This window comes from Alligator mississippiensis, chromosome 8 (assembly GCF_030867095.1).
Source record: "Alligator mississippiensis isolate rAllMis1 chromosome 8, rAllMis1, whole genome shotgun sequence".
NCBI lineage: Eukaryota > Metazoa > Chordata > Crocodylia > Alligatoridae > Alligator > Alligator mississippiensis.
Genome location: NC_081831.1, coordinates 40,361,199 through 40,382,973, shown reverse-complemented (window position 1 = coordinate 40,382,973; position 21,775 = coordinate 40,361,199). Strand labels below are relative to the sequence as shown.

At 48.1% G+C, this 21,775-nt stretch overlaps 1 long non-coding RNA gene and 1 pseudogene across 1 annotated transcript; both read right to left on the bottom strand.

Annotated features, from left to right (window-relative positions):
• Nucleotides 1-8,727: 8,727 nt before the first annotated feature.
• LOC109283297 (uncharacterized) lies at nt 8,728-10,181 on the bottom strand. The gene is made up of 2 exons (XR_002090402.1): nt 9,894-10,181; nt 8,728-9,470 (listed from the first exon to the last, which is right to left on the bottom strand). It is a non-coding gene; the product is annotated as an uncharacterized LOC109283297 (long non-coding RNA).
• Nucleotides 10,182-10,754: 573 nt separating this feature from the next.
• Nucleotides 10,755-21,775, bottom strand: part of LOC102558717 (solute carrier family 22 member 23-like) — a 69,546-nt pseudogene continuing 58,525 nt past the window's right edge.

The following is a 21,775-nucleotide window of genomic DNA, read 5'->3' as shown; positions in this document are numbered from 1 at the left end:
AGGTCACCCTGAATAACCCTGGGGCACATTAACCCTAAGTAAACCCAAGCCCTGGTGACCCTGATGAACCCCAGGGCACTTGACCTTAAGTAACCCCAGCTTCTCTCCCAGTGGGAGACTTATTGGGAGAGGATCTAAATTATGCCTTGGGTCCCCTTGGTTCAGTTGACTAAAGGAGACCATTATTTGTCCTTCAGACTGAGGGAAGCACCCCAACTTCTTGTAGTGGGTCAAGTACCCTCAAGGACTACTAGCCCTGTGTTTCCTGGAGGCCACAGGTCCAGGATCAGTCCAGACTCTGGGAGGTGGCAGCATTACCCCCAGGCTAGCAGGTGTGCTCCAGGAAGGGGGTTGGACAGATTTGAGGCACGCCTAGGGAGGCACTCAGAGCCTTGAAGGTGGTTGGGTGCAGTGGGGCGGGTGTCACAACACAGGAGCACCCCCTAGTGGTCTGCCACATGCCTCACCCTCTGCCTCTTTTTATTTGTAGCTCTAATTAACAGAACTTTGGTGCAGTTCATCAACCCCAGACAAATCATATCTTTTCAAAGCATTGTCTAGTTGCCTGTAAAGAGGGAAGTTTGTTATGGCATGTGGTGGGGGGGGGAGGAGGCAGAGGCACTGCAATAGAAAGAACCAAACTTGCTCCAAAAGCAAGAGGCTGCCTTTTCCTTCACTTTTCCAAAAGCTGCCTATCAAATTGCACAGGTCTGAGATGCTTAGGACACTAAGATGTGCAGAAGTGACAGCAAATGTATACAGTTGTCTCCCACTTTTGATTTTCTGAAAGAATAAAACACCTGGCTCCATTTAGGAAATACATCTGTGAGGAACTGCAGATTTGCAGAGGAAAGCCTTCCCCTTACCTTTTTTTTAAGGTGAAAAAAAGACTTGGCTAGGTCTTTCTCATAAACTGTTCAATTCATATGTGTTCTGCATAAGACACTGAGAAATATTTCACCTCTTTGGAGATGAGTGAATTTAATGTTGGAAGAAGTGCCAGATGAACAATCTTGGAGTCTAAGGTCCAGGTTCAGACTGTTGCATAAGCAACAGACATGCTGCCTTGCTTATTGCCTCAGCTCTGAGAAGGAATCAGCTCCAAGGCTGAGAAGGTCTTTCAGAAAAGGGATGGAGACTCTGCCTCCATTGAGACTGTTAAAAATGTTGGTTGATATTCTGGTTTGGAAGTGAGGTCAGGGGATGTATGGTTTCTTTATTCTCGTGATGGATATTCTCTCTGGCCCACTGCTTATGGGAGAGATGTGTTACCAGAAAGTTAACTCGTTCAGCGCTTCAGAAACAAATGTTTGCAGAATCAAACACCTCTGATTATCTCTACTTTGTTTTCAACAGTTGAGAAGGGAAGGCCCATGAGAACAGGACAGAAAGCTTCTAAATTAATTCTTTATGTCCATCTTCAAGGTTGGGAATGGACAGACAGGAGAAATAACCTGGGGGTATTACAATCTAGTTACTCTGTTTCTTCAAAAACCTTTTTATCATCCATTATTATATAGAATCTTATTGTATAGATGCATGTTGTCTATAAGCTATGTCTAATTGGACTTAGGCACCTAAGTGGGATCCTATTCCACCCTGCTCAAGTTCCTAAAAAGATGTAACATAGAATCATAGAAAATTAGGGATGGAAGGGACCTCAGAAAGTCATCTAGTCCAGCCCCCCTGCTCAAAGCAGGACTAGCCCCAGCTAAATCATCCCAGCCAAAGCTTTGTCTATCCAGGTCTTAAAAAACTCCAAGGATGAAGATTCCACAACCTCTGTGGGTAAGCTGTTCCAGTGTTTTACTACCTTCCCAGTGAAAAAATTCTTCCTAACATGTAAGGTTGTGTGTAGACGAAACAAAATTTCCCATTTACATCGATGCAATTGCATTTGTGTTTGCATGACCAGGAATTTCCCACTGCTTGAAAGTCCATTTAGCACTTTAAACTAACACTACTCAGAGATCCTTTTATTTGTGTTGCTTTCCTGTTACACTACTCCAACTGTGGATTTTGTTCCTGCAAATAGGCGGACTCCAAAGACTCGTAATTAATCCCTTTTGCCACGAGGAGCTGCTGCATTCTAGCCTCTAGCCAGTAGGTGGCACTGTGTGTTCTTTTTTACCCTTTTCCACTCCTCCCTCCTCTGCAGTCAGGTCAGGATGTGTCTGCTTGGTTGACCAGACCGACCAAATATCCTTATTTTATTATTATTTTATTTAAAAGATTGAAAGAATGGGGGAGAGCAATAATATCATTTTCTACCCCCTCTTAACTGTTGTCCCCCCTGCCACCTACTGTCTGTATCTTCCCCCCCACCCATGTACCCTCCTGACCTCCAGCCCTGCCCCCAGTACCCTCCCCCTGCTGTGAGCCCTGCACCCCCCTCCCCCTCATTTTCTATCAATGCAGTGGCCATGGCCCCTGCTGGCCGCGGCAGCATCAGCATCAGTGTAATTGTAAGTTTTCTGCAAGTAGTTTTAAACTTTGGAGGGAAGGGAGTGAGTGGTTACATGACTTCCTTCAATATTGCAACCTGAACTTCATCACATTCCATTCCAGAGCCATGAGTCCAAGGGCAGCAGGATGCTGCCTGCCAGACTCGACACCAGGGGTATGCAGTGTCCCAGGTGATATTTAGGTAATATGACCCACCAACTTTGTGAATACATGCATGTGTTTGTGTGTGTGTGTGTGTAAGTGTGTGTGTGTTCTTTTCATCCAAATTCAAGAAAATTGTAATACCGCCTTCTTCTACGCTAGGTATTGGTATGTCTTCATCAAATCAGTCTCAGCTAAGCAGGGAGCTGCTAATTAGCCAAGGCCATGTTTTAAAAAAGCACTATGCCCAGGGTTTTTTTCTTTCCCCACAGTTCCTTTTCCCCTCACAAGCTCCAGCATTTGAGGCCTGTGGTTCCCCTAAATCCCATGCTCAATAACTAATATAGATGACTGTGTGACTTTAGATTGGCACCCACAATGGTCCACAGAGGGTACTGGGGTTTGAAGGTGTCTACCAGCTGCTGCATTGGAAGAGAGGTCAGTTCAAGTGTGCAGGCAGATGTTTGCAGGGCAAAACAGGTTTGCACCTGCAGAGGAGGAGCAGAACCATGGCTGGAGTTTGGAGAGGGGGTATCTGGTCATGTCTAGACAGTTCCTCATGGGGGTGATGTGATGAGGTTGCTTTGTCCATGTAATAACTGCTCATGCTGCAGAGATAAAGCATCATTGCAATAGATAGCCTGCTTACTCCTAGGCCTTGACATATTCTCGTTATTCCTGCTCACCTATGTGGCCTTTTTGATATACTTGCATGTCCAGATGTGCTCTGTCTCTGAATGCATAGCTACATATATGTGGCAGACTATGTATATATCCAGACTGTATGCATCATATGGCTATTCCCAGACATATTATTGAGGTCTCTGGAGGGGAGGCTAACCAATCAGAAATATGGGCCCTGTTTGTGCCCAGCCTGCGCAGCAACCACACTTACTCCTCCCCTCCCCTCCCCCACCCAGCTGCAAAATGCTTCCCCCCACCTCCCAGGTCCATGAAATCAAGCAGGAACAAGTACAAATCAGAATTTTTTGTTCCTCACCTTTATTTTTTTCACAATACATTGAATTGCAATCAATTCCATTGAGAAATCACAATAAAGCTAAAACAGTATAGCCTTTTTTTTACTCAGCTATGCTGTTGGTAGTCAACTGGTGAATATTTTTTCTACATTACAGCCATTGCCAGCAAAAGCAAGACAATATAAAACACCAATTCACAATATACTCCCATGTTCCTTCAGTAATCCCTTGATATCATATGGATTGATGGAGGGCTGCATGGTGGAAGGGTGAGAGGGCGAGAGGGAGGGATGTAGGGAGGCAGGGTTGAGGCCCCCTCAGGTCCAGATGGATGATGACCTGACTCAGCTGGTTGGCTGAGTCAGGCCATGCTACTCCCTCTCGCTTGCAATGTACCTTTGGAATCTGCTGGGCACAAAGCTTTGGGAGGGATGGAAGTGGCCCCCAGGTGGGTGGCTGGTGGAGAGGGAGGGAGGAAGGGAGGCATGCTGGACCCCCTTCCTGGTTACTGAGCATGTCCCGCACAGCAGAAACATGGGGGGGAAAGCCATGGTCACAAAGGGGGCCCACTCAGGTGCGGGCCCCCAGGCACAGTTGAAGCCCCCTCGTCCAGATGGATGGCCTGACTCAGTGCTACTCCCTCTCCATTGCATTCTACCTTTGGAGTCTTTGCTGGGCACAAAGTTTTGGGAGGGGTGGAGGGGGCCCCCAGGTGAGTGAGGGAGAGGGGTGGAGGGAAGGAGGAAGGCAGGAGCCCCCTCCTTCCTAACAGGAGGGGACAGTAAGGAAGGCTAAGGTGGAGAAAGAACTGGGACTAGCGACCCAGATCAAAGATAACAAGAAGTCCTTTTTTTAAATCCATAGGGGGTAAAAAGAAGCTACTGGGCAATGTGGGGCATCTGCAGGACACGCTAGGAAATCTAGTGGTCATACCAGATGACAAAGCTAGCCTTTTTAGCAATTTCTTTGCCTCCATTTTTCTGAGCAGGGACCGTGTCATCCCCCCACTGGGATCCCTGATGGGCCCAGGGGAGGCTCCGCCAAACCCAGGGTCAGTGAGGACCTAGTCAGGGAACTTCTGGTGGGACTAGACATGTTCACATCAGCAGGTCCTGACGGTCTCCCCCCCAGAGTGCTGAGGGAATTAGCAGAGGTCATTGCAGGACTCCTGGCACAGCTTTATGAGCACTAATTGTGCTCTGGTGAAGTGCCAGAGGACTGGAAAAGGGCCAATGTGGTCCCCATTTTCAAAAAAGGGAGGAAGGAGGACCCAGGAAACTAGAGGCCCATTAGTCTTACCTCAGTCCTGGGGAAGCTCTTTGAGAAAATTATCCAGGAGCACATCTGCAAGGGACCAGCAGAGGAGATTATGCTTAGGGGCAACCAACATGGGTTCATTCAAGGCAGGTCCTGTCAGACCAACCTGGTGGCCTTCTACGATCAGATCACAAAATCCTTAGATGCAGGTGTCATGGTGGACGTAGTCTTTCTGGACTTTAGGAAGACCTTTGGCACTCTCTCACCCCATTCTCATTAAAAAAGTTAGGCAACTGTGGTGGCGATGCCTACACAGTCAGATGGGTCACAAATTGGTTGGAGGGATGGGTCATTTTTGACCTGGAGGGATGTGGGCAATGGGGTTCCCCAGGGCTCAGTCCTCGGGCCCACACTGTTCAACATCTTCATCAGCGACTTGGATGAGGGGGTGAAAAGCACCATGTTCAAATTTGCGGATGACACTAAGATGTGGGGAGAAGTGGGCACACTAGAGGAGAGGGACAGGCTGCAACTAGATCTGGACAGGTTACAGGAGTGGGCAGATGAGAACAGGATGGTCTTCAATACTGACATGTGCAAGGTACTGCACCTAGGGAGGAAAAACCAGCAGCATACCTACAGGCTGGGGAACTCCTTTCTTGTCAGCACAGAGGCAGAAAAGGATCTTGGAGTAATTATTGATTCCAAGATGAACATGGGCCACCAATGTGAGGACGCAGTCAGGAAGGCTAACCGCACGTTGTCATGCATCCACAGATGCATCTCAAGCAGGTCCAAGGAGGTGATCCTCCCCCTCTATGCAACACTGGTCAGGCCACAGTTGGAGTACTGTGTTCAGTTCTGGGTGCTGCACTTCAGGAGGGATGTGGCCAGCATCAAGAGGGTCCAAAGGAGGGCCACTCGCATGATTAGGGGGCAACAAGGCAGGCCCTATGAGGGGAGGCTATGGGACCTGAACCTGTTCAGCCTCCACAAGAGAAGGCTGAGAGGGGATCTGGTGGCTGTCTATAAACTGGCCAAGGGGGACCAGCAGGCAATGGGAAAGTCCCTGTTCCCCTGAGCACTACCAGGAGTAACAAAAAATAATGTTCATAAATTGACTGAGAGTAGATTCAGGCTAGATATCAGGAGGCACTACATCACAGTCCAGGTGGTTAGGATCTGGAACCAACTTCCAAGGGAAGTGGTGCTCACTCCTACTGGGGGTCTTCAAAAGGAGGCTAGATAATTACCTAGCCAGGGTTGTTTGACCCCAGCATTCTTTCCTGCCCATGGCAGGGGGTCGGACGTGATGATCTGCTCAGGTCCCTTCTGACCCTACCAACTATGAAACTATCCTGCACTCCCTTCCCAGTTACTGAGCATGCCCTGCACAGCAGAAACATGGTGGGGGGGAGGAAGCCATGGTTGCAAAGGAGCCCCCCTCAGGTGGGGGCCCCAGGCACAGTTGAGGCCCCCTTAGGTCCAGATGGATGGCCCGACTCAGCTGACTGGCTGAGTCGGGCCATGATACTCAGTCTCCGTGTCAGTCACAATGTAAATTTAGAATCTTTCCTGGGCACAACATTTAGAAAATAATCCCTTAATTTTATACCCAGTCTTAATTATTTGGGCCCCCACACCACCTATAGTGTATGTTCTCTCCCCACCTCCCACCTTGCCCAAGGAGACAGAAACCTCCCTGAGGGAGACAGAGTGGTGGGTGGGGTCAGAAGATATGTACCCCCATCCGAATTTGGTGGTAGGCATGAGGCCAGTAACCAGGTGGAGGGTGAGAAGGCTATATGAAGTGGGCCTGCAGAACTTGTGCAAATCAAGCTCATGCTCAGGCCAAAGCCAGTGAAGAATCCTCAGCTTCTGCCACTGCAGTGGTCAGAGCTAACCAGGAGGAGGGCAGACGTATAAGGCAGAGAGCAGGCAAAGGAACCAAGAAGAAGGCCTTCGCAATTCAGAGGAGAAAGTCAAACTTTTTTAGTGGGGAAGAAGGCACCACCTGTGACCCAAGCCCTCTGCCACTGCAGTGATAGCTCATGATCATAGCTTGCTTTATGGTCAGCAGTGACTCCAAAGATACAAGGGTGCAATGGAGAGGTGTCATATGGCACAGGGCAAGTGGGGCAAAGAGCTTACTACCCAGAACATGGAGGTCTTGGCCAGCAACCAAGAAGGTCTGCAAGGGAGAGGAGTAAGGAATGGAGAGGTGTAAGGCACAGGGCAAGTGCTGATGCTCGCACCAAAGCTTGTGAAGAAGCCTCAGCTCATAGTGATGCAGGATAGGGACCCTTGTAAGGATTGCGCCCTTGTAACTTTGGAATCATTGCTGGGGAAAAGCTTCTTGCAACCAAGACGACGACCTGCACAATTCAGAGGAGAAACTAAAGCTTCCTTAGTAGAGGGTACCCCCTGCGACCTAAGCCCTCTGCCAATGCAGTGGTCATAGCTCCTGAGAACAGCTTGCTTTGTGGCCAGCAGTGATTGCAAAGTTACAAGGGAAGAAAACCTCAAGTCAAGTAATACACAAAGGGAAAGCCTCAGCAGCACGTGATTTATCATCATAAGGAATTGAACTATAATTATAAGTCAGAGGGTAAGTGGGGTGGATTGCCTATTACCCAGACTGTGGAGGTCATAGCAAGGAGGGAGAGAAGACTATATGAAATGTCATGTCATATAGGGTCTACTACAAGGGCTGGCAATTATTTCGGGTGGAGGGCTACTTACCAAGTTTTGGCAAGCTGTTGAGGGCCGCATTTCCCTCTCCGGCACAGGGAAGCAGGAACAGCCCCATGGTCCCAAGCCAAAAGCCTCTGCTAGGCAGGGGTTTCTGGTTGGGGGGGGGGCAGGGCTGAGCAGGCCTTGCTGCTGGGTCGTGCCACCAGTTTCCTCTGGGCCCTACTGTCCCTGTCTCCTGTCATCTTTGACAGGAAGCTAGGAACAAATAAATATTAATTTTCTAAATTTTTTTAGGGGCCCCGCAGGCTGGATAGAATGGCCTGGCAAGCCAGATCTGGCCCCCGGGCCATATTTTGCCCACCCCTGGTCTACTAGCTCAGGAGCACAGTTTGCTCTGTTGTCATCAACAATTCAAAAGTTATAAGGCTGCAATAGAGAGGTAGAGGCAGAGGTGGGCAAGTGGGATGAGGAGCCCACAGGCCTGGGACTACTACCCAGACCCTGGGAGGGAATTTGCTGTAGGTTTTGTCTTGGCTAGCAAACAAGAAGAAACCTAGTACAGATTTACCAGGTTTCAGACCTGAGGAAATCCATTTTTTTCCCCATAAAACTAAAATCTAAACTCCTCATAGACTACTGCAGTGTGTGTGTCTGTGTGCCTGCGTGTAAGATTTTTTCATTATTTGATGTTTTGATGTTTTGATTATTTGATTGATTATTTGATTTATTATTTAAACCACCATGCAGGAGCAGACATGAAGGAGGAAAGTAGGACCTTTCCCAAACCTTAGTTTTCACTTGTTGGAAAACCTAAAATCTAAAATCCTCATAAACTACTATAGCAAAAATGATTTTAAAGGCACACATGTTACATTAGATGATTTAAGAAAATGTAGCAATTTCCTGCCATGCAGAAGTGCATTTTCTGAGACATGGCAAGTAACCACGAAGGAGGTGCTAGGGAGGGAATATGCTCGAGCACCACCCAGGGTGCTAACAGCTAAGCCCCCAGCCATGTGAAGAAAGCCTCTACAATTCAGGTATTACACAAAGGGGAAGCCTCAACAGTTGTGGCCAACAACCAGGAGGAAGTAAGACAAGTTCAGGAACCAGGGGGTGGGCATTTCCTTCACCACCCCAGCCCACCCCACCCCCACACCCATGGTGAAAGAGGCAGGGAGGGTGGGTGTATAATCAAATATATCTATTTGCTTTCTCATCTCTCTAATTCTATATATAACAGAACGATATTGAACATACATTGGCTACATATATATGGTGGAACTGAACCATTACAATCATGAATCCTGAAGGAAGTGTTGTCATGCTCTTCATTTTCTCTTTCTTCCTTTCTCTTTCTTCCAATATGTCACACCAACAGGGATGGATCAACCTGCGGCTAACAGTGGAAGGGGATCTGAAAACTGGAGGGAGGGAGGATAAAAAGAATTTGTACTGGTGCCTCTTGTGTAACAGAAATATATATAACATATATCACACATTGGCTACATATATATGGTGGAAGCCCAGGATGTGTGTGATGTGTCAAGGCTGATAAGGAAAATCTACCTGCTTTGAAATGCTGTGATAAGGAAATGAACAGTTACAATCGTTATTGACCATTAATAAATCATCATTAATATTAGTCTTACTATAAACTCTTATTAATATATTGCTACTGGAATTAATAGCTGCCTCCTATTATTAGTATTATCTGTTGTTATATTATAAGGCTATATCAGGCAGGACAAAAGTCAACTATGATGAAAGTCAATGCATAATAGTTCAGATGCATAATAGTTCAGTTGTTGAGAGAATGAATCCTGAAGGAAGTGTTGTCATTTTTCTTTATTTCTTCCTTCTCTTTCTGCCTCTTGTCACACCAACAGGGATGGATCAGCCTCAGGCTATCAGTGGAAGGGGATATGAAAACTGGTGGGAGGGAGGATTAAAAGAGCATAAGAATGTGTATTGGTGCCTCTTGTGCACCTCAAGTACCTTCTTTCACACCCCTAAAAAAATCCACCAGACCCATTTACAATAAATTTGAACTAAACAATGTGCTCCCCACCCGAACCATAGCTGACCCACGTTATGCCACTGGTGCAGGGCCTTGGGAAAATTAACCTCTCCCCACCTCACCCCATGCATAGCCAGTCCTACATGCCACAGCAGCAGTGGTGGGGAGTTGGTGAGTGTCCTGATGCGAGGCCAGTGGCAGCGCTGAGGAGTCGCCCCATCTGCTTTGCCTATCTCTGCAGGGTCCCCAAAGCACTGTGCCTGGGTTGGTTGCTTGAATTCACACACCCCCGGGGACGACCCTGAGGGCACAGACAAGTGTCAGGCATCACTCACCAAAGGTGGCATGTAGCACATTGCCATGTCTACTTTCAAGTCACACGTCACACAGGTGCAGGCGGGCATCATATAGCACTCGAAGCTTCGTTGCATCCCACTTGATCAGCCTGCAGTCTTTTTGAATCCTGTATTCATATTGCTGTGCCCTCCAGGGGTAAGTCTTGTTCCTGGGATGAGTCCTTCTCTGCCCTCACTGTGCTGTTATCCCTCATCCACCTCAAACCTCCCTCATCGATACAGCAAACGCGCACCCCAACCTCTACTCCTCCAATTTATACTGCTTGAGTGGGGAACGCTCCCCTCCCCCTCCCCCCTGTTCCAGCAGCTGGACTTTGGTATGGAAAAAAACAACAGACAGTCTGGCACAGTCTGTGGAAAAGAGCACAAAAAGAAGGTGGAAAAGTTTGCAAAGTCCCTGGGTTTGTTTGCAAGAAAAACGGGTCAAAGAAGTCTTGTGAAGGGTGATCCAAAAAAAGAGCATCATGAAGGCAATGTGAGGCCCTGACTTTGCAAAATGGCTGGTGGCTTTCCAAAAAGCAAGCCAAGCTGGCTGCTGGGGGGTGACACACCCAGGCAGCCCCGCTGTTTATCCACCCTGCTGTTTACTTCTGGAGCCCCCTGTGTACCTGTGCAAGAGAGATTGTTTTGTGTGCAAGCAAGCAAAGCAAAGCTAAGCTGGAAACCCCAGGGTGCTGCCTCCCCCTCCCCCCACCATGTGGTAGGGAGATTGCCAACCCTTCCCCTCTCCCCAGAACTATGCAGGAAAAACAAAAAGAGGGAAGTGAACCCAAACAATGAACGAAATCCACCTTTGCAACCAAGCTGTGTAAGGGTGGATATGGAAGAAGACACAGGAAGCCAGGAAACCATGAGTTTTTATTGTTTGCAACACAATATTACAGCAGTTACTTGGGCTTCTTTGCCTTCACCCCACCATGACCCTGAACTGCCCCATCTCCCTGAAATGCAGTGGCGCCCTCCTGGCCCTGCTGGCAGTTGTACGGCCCTGCTGTGACCCCACTGAGTTAGGGGGAACAGGCTCAGCTGTTATTCTTGGCTCGTCTTGCACAGAGGCAAGATAAGGGAACCAACTTTTCCCTTTTGGGCATTGTAGCCATTTATTTAGGTAGTTCTGCACACTCTGAAATGCATCCCTGAATGTGGCGTGTGAACTCCGTAATTCAGCATGGGACTCCTCTACCATGTCTTTCAAATTCCACATGGTGTCTTGCATTTCCTTGAGAATGGCATCCCCTTACACGAGGACTCATGGAGCTCATCCTGCCAGGCATCTTCATGTTGCACTCTGCTTACTGAGGACTTCGCCAAAACTTCAAGTGAGGATTTGCAGAACAATCTCTGCTTGCTGCGAAAATCTCTGCAGCGCTCTGCTGAGGTGTGAGCAGGGCACCATTCCCAATGGGCATGGGTCACAGTGGCTGATAAACAAAGAAAAAAGCAATGGTTGCCTTCCCCACAAGAGGAGGAAAGTATACACTCCCACCACCCTCACCATGAAGTGCACGAAATGCTGGCAGGCACAGAAACAGACCCCGCAACAGTGGGGCACCATTCATGCTGCCCAAAACTTATGAGTACTCACTGCTCCAGGAACAGGTCCATGCCTGCCACTGTTAGCTGCAAAAAAATAACATATTTTCACACATATATCCCGCGGGGTATACACGATGTTACCAAAAAAAAAAATGGATGGGTGCGGGCTATCGACGAACTTTTTTTCCCCACTGGGCCCAGGCAGGCTGAGCTGCGCCGCTGTCGTGGGGGCCGGGGCTGGGACCGGGGCCGGGGTTGGGCTGCGCTGCCACTGCTGCGGGGGCCGGGGCACGCCACAGCCACCAGGGCGGGCTACGCCACCTCCCCGCTGGACCCAGGCAGGCCGGGCTGTGCCACCGCCACCACAGGGGCTGGGGCCGGGGCCAGGCTGCACCGTCGCTGCCCCTGCCACAGGGGCCAGGGCGGGCTGCGCCACCTCCCCGCTGGGCCCAGGCAGGCCATGCTGTGCCGCTGCTGCCATGGGGGCCAGGGCCAGGTCAGGCTGGGCTGCGCTGCCTCCCCGTGTATACACCGCCACAGGGGATACACGGGTGCGGTGTATACACGGACTGATTTACAAAAATACAATTTTCCACGGGTTTTACGTGGGTGCAGCTCATACCCGTTGGTGGGCTATATCGCGAAAATACAGTAATTAAAGCAAATTGTTAGCTATCAAATCTGGCCTGCACTACCACAGAAAGAACATGGTGAACCACCTACAGAAATGAATGAATTTCTTCCCCTCACCCCTGGGAGCCCCCCAAACCGAACCAGCACAAACCCAGGAATTGCCTGGCAGTGGCAAGAGGGACATTAGAAGAGACTTACCAGGTCAAGCATGTCCTTGGGTCTTGGTAACAGTAGATGATGCATCAGTCACATGGGTTTCTTCCTGACCCTCAACCTCCTCTGCTTCATCATCCATGCTACTCTGTGGAACAGAGGGGCTAAGTGGCACTAACTGTAAGGTGACCAGTGGTTGTTCCTGCCACTCATCAGGGAACAGGGAGGAGTCTCCAAACAGCTGAGACATGCTCGTTATTTCCCACTCAGAAGGGGCTGCTACCACCTCCCCCTCCTCTTCCACCTCCATGTCCAGCCCAACCCCAGTGCTGAAAGTCTCCAAACCCAGGGTGTCACCTCATCCTTGGAGAGAATGATGGCCAGTTTGTCATAGAAGGGAACAACTGTGAGACCTGATCCAGAATGAGAGTGCACATCTGTCCCTCTGCGCATCTCAGGGACTTGATCTGGGTCTAGTCATGATTGCGCCCTTGCACCTGCATGCCCTTTGCAATCTAAACATAAACAGGCATATTCCTCCTACTTTCCAGCCCGTCTATGATCCTTTGCTCTGCCCAAATGTTGATTAAGTCCTCCAGTTCTTCCTGGCTCCAGTTGGGTCCACAGGCATTCGAGGTATCAGCCTCCTGGGCTGTCAGCTCCATACTGCTAGCCTTGGCTTTCTGAGACATGTCAAAGCAGATTGTGGTCAACAGCACAAGTGATTTGTGAAAGGGGCTGGCAAATTCTGGGTGGGATGCCTTTATACTCAGGCTGTGCTTGCATGAGAGTCTGGGGAAATTCCAAGGATTGTGAAGTCATTACCTATAAGTGTCAAGAGACCCAAAAGTGATGAAGCACCCAGTTAACAACAAAATGAAGGCGATGGGGTAAATAAGGCCATTGTATTTTGGGATGGCTGCTCAATGACCCGGAATGTTGCAAAAATTGAGACCTACCTGGCTGCTTGTGCAAAATATTTTTTTCACACGAGCACAGCCTGTTTTCCATTAAAATGGCAAAAGTTTTGAATAGCCAGGAGAGGAGTAGGCAAGACATTTTTTGTTTGCAAGCTTGATTACATCAGAAGACCAGTGACTGCTAAGTTCAGTATAAAAGGATGTGCAAAAGCCCCAATGCCCCGAGGTGCTGAGGTGATGTGTTGAAAAGCAGCTACACCAAGCTCCAGACCAACCACACAGTCCCTGCCCCCCACTTGGTGCAGATGGGTGAGAGGCCACTGCTGATGGAGAGGGGCAAATTGAAGAACGAGGATGAAATCTGCAATATGATGGACGACATGGAGCAGGAGGAGGAGAAGGAGGAGGAGGAGGAAGTACTGGTTCTGCAAATGCTGTTTAGCTTGGGATTACTGCTGGAATGCTTAAGAGGGAAGGATAGGAATTGTGCTATACTGTTCAGTGGCAAGTTGTGGTCCTGCTTTAACAGCATTAATGACAATAATAAGAAGAAGAAACAGGAACTCAGAGGACTTGCACTACACAAAGCAAAGCAAACAAGTGGAATTTGAATGGGCTCTGTTGACAAACCTGAGGAGGAGGACCAGAATCCGCAAGATGTGAGCCCACAAGAGCAACCTGGACTGGTGGGAGTGAATCATGCAGAGCACTTGGAACAACCAGCAGTTGGTGGAGATGTTCTGAATGAAAAGAGAGATGTTCTATCATATTGTCTCAATGCTGGGGCCACACATGATGAGGCAGGACACAAACATGCATCCTGGCATCCCACCAGACAAGAGGGTTGCAATGGCCATCATGAAACTGGCCAGCCCATCCAGCCTCTGCTACATTGCCAACCAGCTTGGTATGGCTGCCTGCATGGTCAGGCAGCCAAATGGAGAGGTATGCCAGCTGCTTAAAGAGATTGCTACAAACATTATCCACCAGGAGAATCTGCAGGAAGTCATAGATGGCTTTAATGAGAAGGGGTTTCTGAACTGCATGGGGGCTTTAGACAGCACTCACATCCCAGTGCTGTGCCCTGCCAGGAGTGGGAAGATTTACACAAAGAGGAAAAGATATACATCTGTGATCCTGCAAGTCATTGTGGACCACCAAGACTGGTTCACAAACATTTTTACTGGGTGGACCGGCAGTGTGCATGATGCACACATGTTCAGAAACTCCCCTCTCCTTGCCCTCATGGAGAAAGGACACCATGCACCCAGCATTGAGGAGACAGTGATCTACAGTGTCGCCATTCCCCTGGTTATAGTAGTGATGCTGCCTACCCCTAAAGCCCTGGCTCATGAAGCCTTATGAAGGGAGCATTATCAACTTGCAGAAGATAGCTTTCAACTACTGCCTCAGCAGTTGCAGGATGGCCCTGTGTCACAGGATGGGGTCCCCAAGGATGGCCTTGATACCCTAGGGCCCCTCAACCATGCCAATTTGGCCTGATGGGAACCTTCTTTTCTCGCCTGCCACATCTTGATGCATTTATAATGAATAGGGAGGCTGCCTTCAAGTCCAGTTGGACATAGCACGGAAGTGGAAAGGGATCTTGGAGTCCTAGTGGACTCCAAGATGAACATGAGTCGGCAGTGTGACGAAGCCATCAAAAAAGCCAATGGCACGTTATCATGCATCAGCAGATGCATGACGAATAGGTCCAAGGAGGTGATACTTCCCCTGTATCGGGCGCTGGTCAGACCGCAGTTGGAGTACTGCGTGCAATTCTGGGAGCCACAATTCAAGAGGGATGCGGATAACCTGGAGAGGGTCCAGAGAAGGGCCACTCGTATGGTTAAGGGCCTACAGACCAAGCCCTACGAGGAGAGACTAGAGAAACTGGATCTTTTCAGCTTCCGCAAGAGAAGGTTGAGAGGTGACCTTGTGGCCGCCTGTAAGTTCATCACGGGGGCACAGAAGGGAATTGGTGAGTATTTATTCACCAAGGCGCCCCCAGGGGTTACAAGAAATAATGGCCACAAGCTAGCAGAGAGCAGATTTAGATTGGACATTAGGAAGAACTTCTTCACAGTTCGAGTGGCCAGGGTCTGGAATGGGCTCCCAAGGGAGATGGTGCTCTCCCCTACCCTGGGGGTCTTCAAGAGGAGGTTAGATGAGCATCTAGCTGGGGTCATCTAGACCCAGCACTCTTGCCTGCTTATGCAGGGGGTCGGACTCGATGATCTATTGAGGTCCCTTCCGACCCTAACGTCTATGAATCTATAGTCCTGATGGACTTCACTGAACCCTGTGGGTTCCTGGACCCCTCATGGGTCCCATTTCAAAATGGATGTATCAGAACACCCCAGCCTTATGGGCTATATGCGTGGCTCCAAACCGCCCCAAGCCTCATAGATGGTATTCCCACAGTGTCCCTCCGAGGCCTTGATTTCACTCGGCCTCAGGTTGTCACTAGGCTCTCTGCAGCCCTGTCTCTCTCTGCGCCTACAGTGGCACTAGGGTCTGTTCACCACCCGAACACTGTGCCCTCTGTGGTGCTGGGGCCTGGGCACCCCGAATACTGCGCCCTCTCTGGTGCCAGGGCCTGGGCACCCCGAATACTGTGCCCTCTCCGGCACCGGGGTCCCCATGCTGTAGCAGACCCCCATGAGGCCTTCTCCTTCCCCAGTAGACTCACCCAAACTACCGGTGTTATAAACAAAAATCAAAACTGCAAGCACCTAGGCTACACCATAACTCAAGCTGCACAGGGTGTGCTCTGTCCCTTAAAAGTTACCAGGAGCAGACAATTTATAGTCAGGCCTCTTCCCCTTGCTTTCTCTAGGAGGGCTTCTTCCCCCTTGGCCACTGGCAGAGAACTGCCTTCCTGGCCTCAGCCCTGTGGTTTATATATGTGCTAGGCCCTGCCCCTTCTGGTCAGCTGGCAGGTGTGGGCCAACTATCTCATTCTGGCTGCCCTGGTAACCAGCAGCTGGGGCTCCCAACTGACTTCTAGGGCTCTCTCTCTAGCAGTTTCAACCCTTAAAGGAGCAGGACACCCTAGTGCCCTGAGACAGCCTGGAATGTGCATTTGGCTGACTGAAAGGATGATGGAGTATGCTTACCTGCTGGCTTGAGATGGATCAAGAAAATCTAATAGCCTTTATTGTGGCAGTGTACCTGGCCAAGAAAAGGGAGGGTTTCTCATTAGAAACTGTATGAAGATCAATGAGCTTGGGAATGCTGGGAAATGTAGTCCAAAAAAAAAAAACCTGAAAAAAAAGCCAGAAGAGCTCACCAGCACCAACATAAACAACAACCACATATCAACCAGGCAGCAACAAACATACACACACCCACCTGCTATTCTTATGATATCATAGCCCCACCTGCTACTCTTATGATAAAGCAGTTATTAAGCAGCTATAGTTAATGAAAAAAAAAACATATTTTTGTAGCATGGTGGGATGGGAAGGGAAAGGAATGGGAGGAGAGGTTTCATACTGTAATAGTAAGAGCTTTGCTTAATGCTTATAGCAAGAGTTTTGTATGTTGACTTTATAGTAGGCTGGTGAAATAGCACATAGCTTTTTGCTTTGTGAGTGTGATTGAACTATGAACTTAGATAGTAGAATGCTGCAATACACTAGAACGTAGTAAACACTAGGTGTGTTAGATCATGACTCATTTCTAAATTTTTAGCTTGAAATAACTAAATCTCTAGTTTGAGATAATGTTATTTACTTTAAACTATATGAGCTGTACATTCTTCAGTTACGAGGAGTTTTTTTCACTCTAGCAAGAAATTTTGCATGGAGCCCAGCGCAGGCTATCCCATCCCTGAGACTGAGACACTCCGGAGCCAGAAGAATTATGCGGAGTGGCGGCTGCTGCCTAGAGCCAATGTGAAGTAATCATCCTCTCTGCTCTGTCCTATTGCCTGCCTCTGCGAGTATCCTTAAATAAAGCTTGCAAAAGTGAGAACAACTGTGAGTACGTCCTTTCTTCAAGCACGAGAAATCTTCTGAACCCAGTAGTTCATTCTAAAACACATGCAGCTTGTTTTTGGGATTGGGATTGGGATGGGGTCTTTGGGATCATGTACTGATGGAGAGAGACCAGACTGAATGAACATAGGCAGGTGCAAGTGACAAGGATTTTGGGGTGACCATGACCTTGCCTAGGGGAGACTGCCAGTGAGAGTCAGGTCTACCCAGTGAGAGTCCAGGGGTGGGGACTGGGGAGTCCGGGTGGTTCACATGTGCCTTCTGCTGTAATACATTAGGAAAGTCATTCTAGGGAGTGAATTGGCACTTAACTCCCCATACTGAAATTTCACGGGAATGACACACAGTGGCTTAACTCACTCGAAATCACCGTTTGTGCAAACACGAATGCCATGTCATGCAAACAAAAATGCTCCACACCAAAAAAAGCCGCATTAAAATTTTTGGGTGGCCTACTTTAATTCCCATATCATCTACACAAGCCCTAACCTCAACTTCACTCACTGCAACTTGAGACCATTGCTCCTTGTTCTGTCATCTGCCACCACTGAGAACAGTTTAACTCCATCCTCCATCCCTTCAGGTAATTGAAGGCTTCTATTAAGCCTCCCTCAGTCTTGTCTCCTCTACACTAAATAAGCCCAGTTCCCTCAGTCACTCCTCAGAAGTCATTTATCCCAGCCCCCTCATCATTTTTTTTGCCCTCTGCTGGATTCTCTCCAATTTGTCCACATCCTTTCTGTAGTGGGGGCCTCAAAACTGAACACAGGACTCCAGATGTGGTCTCACCAGTGCTGAATAGAGGGAAATAATCACTTCCCTTGACCTACTGGCAACACACCTACCAATGAAGCCCAGTATGCCATTAGCCTTCTTGACAACAAGGGAACAATGCTGGCTCATATTCAACTTACTGTCACTGTAACCCCCAGGTCCTTTTATGCAGAGTTGCTGCCCAGCCAGTCAGCCCTCAGCCTGTACCGGTGCATGGGATTTTTCCATCCCAAGTGCAGGACTTTGCATTTGTGCTGCTTGAATCTCATGTGACTGCTTTTGGCCAAATCCTCCAATTTGTCTAGGTCACTCTGAATCCCAGCCCTACCCTCCATCATGTCTACTACTCCCTTCTGCAAGCTTGTTGAAAACCCTTAAGATTAAATCATAAAATTATGCCAAATAGGAGGACCCATCCTTATTTTCTGTGTGAACTGTTTATCAGGGATGGGGACAGGGTAGAATCAAGGATTGGGACAGGACCTGTTTAACAGGGATTGGGACAGGATCATACTACAGCAGAACAGGATCTGGCTCATGTATGTTATACATACACACAATCCACATTTAAATGAGAGCAATGTTTCCTGACTGTGTTGCTACCTGTGGATTGCCAGTGGCTGGCCACAAGTTTACCAAAGAGGAGGGATGAAGGAACAAAGAGCTCCTGCATTGGTGGGACTGCTCAGAGTAACACCCATTTTAGGAGCCACCAGAGAGGCAAGTGCAGTCCACTCAACCTGACTCTTTTGCCAAAGGCCATTTGGACATTTTTTTTTTCTTTAAATAAAATATATGATAGAACCAGAAGCTACCAAAATCCAACCAGATGCCCATGATGCAGATTTAGTGAATAATGTTCCTCACAGATAGTAAATGCCTTTTCAGCACAGACAGAGAGGAACTCTGGGATTCTGCCAATCAGTTTCAGCTCCCTAAGCAAGCATATTGCATGTCAAAAGCAGCTGAGAAAGGGAAGGGAAACTTTTGTTTGTTTTTTTCCTGGCTGATTTTCTTTGCAGTGTCCTTGAAAGACAGCTCTGTTGGGTCCTGCTCAGTTGAACCTGGATGAAGTTTCCATGGATTCTCTTAAGAATCCATTCTCTTAAAAAAATCATGGTTTCCTTAAGAAAACGGATATCAGATTTGCACCCCCCACCCTTTTTTTTTCTAAACAGACAATCAGCCAAGATGGAAGCGCACTCCATTTTTTAAATCTTCCTCAAGTGGGTGACTAAGGATACTGTTAATTGTTACCTTTAAGATATGTTAAGGACTCCTTTAAACAGGAGTGGCCACACATCAGGGCAGGGAAACACAAGCTGTGGCCTCTGAGTGTCTCAGAAAGAGTCCTCTTCTAGCAAGGATTATCTCAAGTTCATCTTGAGTAGTTCATGTTACAGCTACATCAGACTATCCATAGGGCCAAGAGCTGGGAGCAGTCCTCCACTAGCCCAGGAGGCATCACTCCAAACCATCCCCAGGTGGATGCTTTTTCTTCCCTCAGCCAGCGGAGACAAAAAGGTAAGAATACTCCTCCCACGCCCTGCTCCCATGTCATGCTCAACACCATGCTTGGGGCTCCCCCCACCTTCCCTCCCAGCCCCCCACGTCCCCATTTACCTGTGCTGCCTGCCTGCCTGCTAGCCACTGCCACCACAGCTGTTGCAGCAGCTGCTGCTCTGGGCTGGGCCTAACCCAGAGAGTAACAGCAGTGGTGGCAAACAGGTTCCCCACCCTGGACTGCTCCCTAGTACAGTGCCAGCAGGCACAGGTAAGTGGGAAGCTGCAGGGGGTGAGCAGGAATCTGGGAGGAGTGGGAGCTAATATGGGGTGAAGGGCATGATTTTGGGGGGCAGTAGAGGTGTGCTGTGGGCCCAATCTGGGCTCATGGAAGGCAGCAGGGACCGAGTCTGGACAGATGGGAGTGGGGAGGGGCCGATGGACCCAATATGCATCTTCAGAGGCTGACAAGGTCCTGATCTGGGCTACAGGCCTGTTCCTGGGACCTATGCTGCCTACAGAACAGGTGAGCAGGACAGACACAGAGTCAATTTGGCAGCTCTTAGCCATGCCTCAGCTGGCCAGGCCTCTAAGGGCAGGTCAGAACAGTGCACCTTACAGAGAGTATTAACATCCCTGAAAGCTAGCATGTGCTAGTTGGAACATGTAGCTATACCCTTAGTCTAACTGAACTCTGCTGCACTAAGCAGAACAATGAAGGATGAGGAGGTGGGGAGGACAACAGAATTACACTGTAATTGAAAGAGTGAAGATAAGGAAAGGAAATCTACACCGAGTTACATTCTTTCTTGCCTGCAATAAGAGTGCACAACATGTGAATAAGCATTCTTCATGCACAGTTGATTTGCTACTTCTCTGCACTGCAGTAGTTCTTTATGAAATTCCTTCCCTCCCCCGTTGTTAGCTGAGAACAGCCAGAGATTCAAAGCCTCATGCCATTCTGAAATACAATGTGCTCTGACCAGCCTCTACGGCAAGTCACTTGGATATCTTCACTTACAGTTGAGAAGGCCAAGCTGTAGAAGCAATGCCAGAGCTGTTAGAATCATGAACAGCAGCAGTTCTCCTCTTTGCCCTAGAAACCAACAATTGGGTATGTAACTAGGCAGGATGCCAGAGCAATCCCCACCATGGTATAGAAATCATGGGTGATTGGCATCTTTGCCTCAGGGCCCATCATGCTTTTTACAGAACAGTGGTGTATCCCAAACCATGTCAGCCTAGAGGAAATGGAAAAGAGCAATAGGAGATCACTGCTGAGTAAGTCAGCAAAAAATGAAATACAAGAAGCAGCTAGAAGAAAACACTGAGTCTGAGGTAAGAATTGACTCTATCTTGGCATATATGATCTAGCACAATGGGGTCCAGATTTCATTTTGGCCCCAACTGTTCTTCTCTAGAAGAAAAAATCAAAGTTGAAAAATAATCAAACCAAAGAGGTGACATCAGGTCCCATGTGAATTTTTTTTTTTACTTATTATTATTATGTGATTGGAAGCAACCTGCAATCAGCCAGGAAAACCAATCAGAAGCTGCCCAGAAACTAATTGAACAGATTTCTATCACCATTTAATCTCTTACTCCTAGCACTTGTAATCAGTGCTATTAAATGGTTTATAAAGAAACTCTGTGTGTTCAGGCAGCAAAGAGGTTTACTATAAACCAGATCACACCAGAGATGGAAGCCTGCATCCACCAAGGTAATGATGCTGCCAGCAGCTCTCCAAATGAATGTTTAATGTGGCATGGTGAACCTGTTTTTAATTCATTGCTGATAGTTATGAAAGAGACAATACCTAGGCTGTAATTTATGCCATCCTTCTATAAAATTGCCTTCCACTTATTTTAAGACAAGAACAGGTTCCTCCCTGTTCTAACCACCATGTCTCCTCACTCTGGTTTCAAACATTTATTCTTTAAAAAGGTGGGTAGCAGAAAGAAACTGCTTTGTGTGATATAAAACCAGTGACAGAGGGCCTGGTGTACTTTACTGCTATAAATGCCACCCTCAGAGAGTGCTATAACTCTCCCAGAAAAGAACTACATGTGTGGCAAATCCTATAGTATTTCGGTAACATGGATCTGCTACCTTAACTGAAAAGTAAACTAAAAACTGCCAAACACCTGTACATCATTAAGCCACCTGTGGATTCTAGCCTTTAGAATGACAGGCTACATGTTATATCAACATACCATCATTTGATTTAGAAATCTACAGTACAGTCCACACACGATTTCTTTCTGACCTTAACTATGAACTTTACTAGTCAGCCAACATTATATTTGGTATATTAGTGGGCAATCCTAATCCATTACATAC